Source organism: Chrysochloris asiatica, unplaced genomic scaffold (genome assembly GCF_000296735.1).
Source record: "Chrysochloris asiatica unplaced genomic scaffold, ChrAsi1.0 scaffold00001, whole genome shotgun sequence".
NCBI lineage: Eukaryota > Metazoa > Chordata > Mammalia > Afrosoricida > Chrysochloridae > Chrysochloris > Chrysochloris asiatica.
The window spans coordinates 6,802,942-6,808,555 of NW_006408519.1; positions in this window are offsets into that span (position 1 = coordinate 6,802,942).

The window sequence follows — 5,614 nt, forward strand, 5'->3', positions numbered from 1 at the left end:
CTTAGGTGAAATCCTGAGCTCTATCCAGAACCTTCTGAAGTAGGACATTCCCACTAGAAACAACAGACCAGCCTGGAACAGTTAGAGTGACAGAAGATACATCTTCAAAGAAAGATCATCAGAAAACAAAAAAAAACAAAAATGGCAGTATGACTGGCTACTACAAAAATTCAATAGTGAGTACTTGTTATCATGGCTAATTGCGACTGTCATAATTGTAAAAGTAGAAGTTTAGTAACAAAACTGGGGGAGTAGTTAATCTTACAGTCCAGAAGCAGAGGACCCTAGGGCCATCAAGGGACATGAGCACAAGCAGAATGCAAGACCTTATCCAGAGAAGCAGCGACACCAGAGATGGAGGCAGAGATGGGAACATGGAGAGAGGGAGCAGCTGAGGTCTAGATTCATGGAAAGAGAGGGACTGAGAGCTAGAGGCCAGGAGGCAGACTTGAAGAATGTGCCCTTTTGTAGTGCAAATTATTATATATGCGTAAGGGTTTAAAAAAAAAAAAGAAAGAAAAGAGCTAACATGAATAGAAAGAAATACTGTTAACTGTTGGTACATGGAGGGGATTATAATTATTATAATGAAACAAAGTATATGATTTGTTGAATATAAAACTGATTATCTGGCCTATTAACTTTCTCTCCATTTACAATAAAAACTTAAAAATAAAAAATGCACTTCTTTTAGCTGTACTACAGTTCAGCATTTCAGATAGTCCAGATGAGTTAATCATATCCAGAGCTTTATGAAGTTTTACCCTACCAGCCTCCATCCCATGAGACCTTTGGCATCTTTTTTGTTGCTCTATAATAACTAAAGAACTACATTCCAGTTAACCACCACTGTTTTTAAATTGAGCTCTGAGAATTCATGGACAAATTATCTGACGTTTTTAATTATATACCCCTAGAATTTCAACCCCCAAACTGTCAGCTTACTGTCATTGCCATTGCTTGGGATTGGCGTTTGAGAAATTCAATATTCTTCAATGGTTTTGCTCCCACCAAACATTTAATTTCAGGATGTCTGAAGCAGAGAGAGATAGACTCCATTGAAGAATGGGATGAAGAATATAGGAAAACGTAAATTCTTACATATATATTAGAAATTAGGTCTTGAATATTTTTGACTGATAAGATGAACTTAAACTAATGCCTGGCCATCATTATACAGAGTTGACTTTCTCTTGGAAATCAAATTAAAATGCTACCCTTGCTGTCTTCTTTATATATGCCAGTATTTCTCTTCTCTTTATGTTTCACTGTTAATATCCTACTCTGTTTTCATTGATTGCCTGATCATTCTGCTCTTTTAATAGATCCAGAACTTCATAGCTTAGATATAAAGTTTAATCAGAATTATTTTTATGCTCCAAAGTTTTGCTTACCAATATGTGAATGTATTCCTTTTTGTTTAAGTTTGAAAGTAGCAAGAAAGAAAGAGGGGGAGGGAATGAAAGACAGAAGGTAAAAGAAAGAGAGAAAGGAAAAAGATGATCTTATTGATGTTCAGAACTAGAGAATATCAGAAGTGCCTGCCAACCTGGTGAGAAAGGCTGCCAGCAGAATCAGAGAAACAATCAATGGCAAGATAAAAACTATAGATTTCCACTCTCCTTTCCTTCCAACCCATCATTACAAAGAGATGAAGCCCAGAAACAGATCTGTTTCTCACTTGGCAGTTGCAATGACAATTGTAAGGCTGAGAATTATGATGATGAATGAACCGAGTGCTAACAAAAGGGTTTCAAGACATTAGCAGTCGACTGCAAGGTCAGCAGTTCAAACTCACCAGCCACTCATAAGCCCCATACATGGTCACTAAGAATCGAAACCAACTAGATGGTACTTCACAACAACAAGTCTCCTTTAATCATAATATATTTAACAAAAAATTAGTAGTATTGACTGCTTCATTACCATTGGAACAAGTTGGTGAAATACTAAAATTACTCTAACCTATTTCTCTACCCAGAGTTTCCTTTGTGTAATAGATGTAATTCAATTATTAAACTTGTTAATACTTTATTAATTGTTAATAATACTTTAATTTTAATAGTACTTTAATAATTATTAATACTTTTTACCATTTAACTCTAAATCAAAATGAGAAATGGATATCTAATTCTAAGGACAAAATTTTATAAATCTCTGGACTCTAAAATGTTCTATTGTCAAGATTAACTTAACTGCCAAGTTAACTATAATGAATTTTCCCAGGCTATTATTATGCTAAATGTGTATATGTAGAACATGTTTTCTTCTTAGAAATTAACATGCACCAAGTTGTCACATAACACCTCTCTCAGCAGTTGATTTGCTGTCAAATGAGATCTAGATAACATAAACAAAGCTCTGTTAGAAGATCAAGAATATCCACATAAGAATGAAAGTCCAAATATCACCAAAGAGGGTATTAAGAAATTTGTATTTATAGTAGGATGGTGAAAAATCCATGAAACTACCTTAAGACATAGAACTAATTTTTACTTATTTCTTTGTCAACTACTTCCTCACTCCTCTTTAAAAATAACAATAAAACAATAATTATTAGCAGGTGACTTCTTTGTTAATGATACCTATGAACATTGCCCACCATTTGTATGACAGTTTGTCATATTGTGGTGGCTTGTATGTGGCTGTGATGCTGGAAGATATGCCAATGGTATTTTAAATACCAGCAAAATATTTTTAATAGAAGCAGGTCCTTGGTGGACAGTTTATAGCTGAGCATCCAGTCTAAGACAGACTTATAAGGAGAGATGGACTACTTCTGATCATTTGTTACTGAAAATCTTATAAATAACAGTGGAACACTGCCAAATAGCATCAAAATATTGAATATTAAAACATTATGAATAGCACTATAATATTATCAGATGTAGTGCCAAAAGATTTTGAGACCCTTAGGTAGGAAGGCACTCAAAATATGATGGGGGAAGAGCTCTCTTTTCAAAATATAGTTTACCATGATGACAGGATTAGTTAATATCACTATTATACAAATTTTATACCAACAATTCAAATAGTGACTGATGAAGATCAAAGACCACAGCCTTCAATATGCATTGCACCTCAATGTAAAGAAAACAAAAATCCTCACCACTGGACAAATAAACAGCATCCATATAAATGAATAAAAGGTTGTCAAAGATTTCATTTTGCTCAGATCCACAATCAACACTCATGAAAACAGCAGTCAAGAAATTAAATGATGTATTGCATTAGGCAAATCTTCAGCACAAGACCACTTTAAAGTGTTCAAGAGAAAAGATGTCAATTTGAGGACTAAAGTGCACATGACCCAAAACACGATGGTGTTTTCATTATCCTCATATGCCTGTGAAAGTTGGACAATAAATAAGAAACACTGTAGAAGAATTTATCCATTTGAGTTATGGTTCTGGAGAAGAATATTAAATATACTATGGACTTTCAGAAGAACAAAGAAATCTGTGTTGGAAGAAGTACAGCCAAATTATACCTTAGAAGCCAGGATGGGGAGACTTCATCTTTCATACTCCAGACAGATTATTAAGAATAAGCAGTTTCTGGAGAACAGGGTTGGGAACCTTCCTCTGCCAAAATTGATGACATCATTTGCTGGCCATACAAAACTTAAAAATTAGCTTACTATATCTGATCAGATAATTTAATTAACTTACTCCTAATGTGATGGCTCTGGTAGTATAATGGTTACGACTTGGGCTGCCAACTTCAAGGTCAGCAGTTTGAAACTACCAGAGGGTTCTGTGGGAGAAAGATGAGGTGTTCTGCTCCCGTAAAGATTTATAGCCTCAGAAACCGTGTGCAGGGTCACTATGAGTCGGAACCAACTCCACGGTACTTAACAACAACAACAATGTGATGGCTAGAACTGTGGTTGCCTTGGAAGGGCCAGACCAAATGATTCCAAGATCCTTATATAGCCTGTGGGTCAAGTGTTTCCCACCCCTGCTGGAGATGGACATTATGCTTGGTAAAATGGAGGGTCAGTGAAAAAAGAAGACCCCAGTCAATGGATTGTTATAGTAACAGCAACAGTGGGCTCAAGGGAAACAATGATTCTGCAGATGGTGCGGGACTGGGTAGTATTTCATTCTGCTGTGTATAAGGTGGCTCTGAGTCAGAACCAACTCAACACTACCTAATAACAACAACAACATGAATATTCCCTTCCAGGATAGGTACAGAAAGAAGATGCAACTATGGTCAAGACTCCTACTTAACCTCAGTAATATAACCTCCAAATTTTAATTTGGCATATGAGCACTTAGAAAAAAAATAACATTTCTCAGTCTCTTTACAGATAAAAGTGGCTATGTGACCAAATTTGCCCAAATGACAAAATGTGCCTACATGACTAAATTTTAGATTGAAGGTTATAAATGAAATTTTGAGTGGACGATTTATAAAAATAGACTTAAAAGATTGCTGATATATATCTCTTGCTTACTTTATCCTTTCCTCCATCAAAATCTTTGAATTGTAGACACTAACACATCAGATCATGTGCATAGGGCCAAATGGAGATGGTTGGAACTTGGGTTCCTAAAGACCTCACAGAGGAGAGGTACGATAACAATTATGGTCTACATGGAAAGAAATAGATTTATTTCAACTTTAAACTAATATTGTGTTATTTGTTTAGTCACTCACACATGAACCAAATCCAATCTATCTTAACTACACAAACAGTATGAATATTAGGCCAGATCATTGTTGTTGTTGCTAAGTGTCATATAGTCAGTTTTGACTCACAGCAACCCTGTATAGAGTTTCTAAGATGTGGCTGGTGGGTTTGAACTATCAACCTTGCGGTTAGCAGTCCAATGCTTATCCTACAGTTCCAGATGAGAACTCCCAGTCATAGTCAGACTTAAATCACTACAGTGATGGTATTTACAGTGCTAATCCAAATGCCTGGACCACCCGACAATCCATCGCCTACATGAGATAAAATGTTTAAATATTTCTAAAGTCTTTAAGTCTTTAAACAGTCTTTAAGAGATTTCCTGAGCTGAATGATTAACTGTAAATAAATGTATAATATAATTATTATAATATTATACATTCATTATATATTGCATCCACCTCTCGTCTGTCAGTTTGTCGTACTGTGGTGGTTTGCATGTTGCTGTGATTCTGGAAGCTATGCCACTGGTATTTTAAGTACCAGCAGGGTCACCCATGGTGAACAGATTTCATATGAGCTTCCAGACTAAGACAGACTAGGAAGAAGGAGAGCCAAATTACTTCAGAATATTTAGTCAATATCAATAGCAGAGGAACATTGTCAAATGACACCCAAATACTGAATTTTTATTGAAGAGCATCAGATTATTGTCAGATATAGTGCCAGAAGATGAGCTCCTCAAGTTGGAAGGTACACAAAATGCGACTGGAGAAGAGCTGCCTCCTCAAGATGGAGTTGGCCTTGATGATCTCAGGATCTTCATTTGCTGATGGGGCACAACTCAAAATGAAGAGGAACAGTTGTAAGCATCCATTAGTAATCAGAACATGGAATGCACAAAGTATGAATCCAGGAAAATTGAAAGTTGTCAAAAATTAAATGGAACACATAAACATCAATATCCTAGGCATT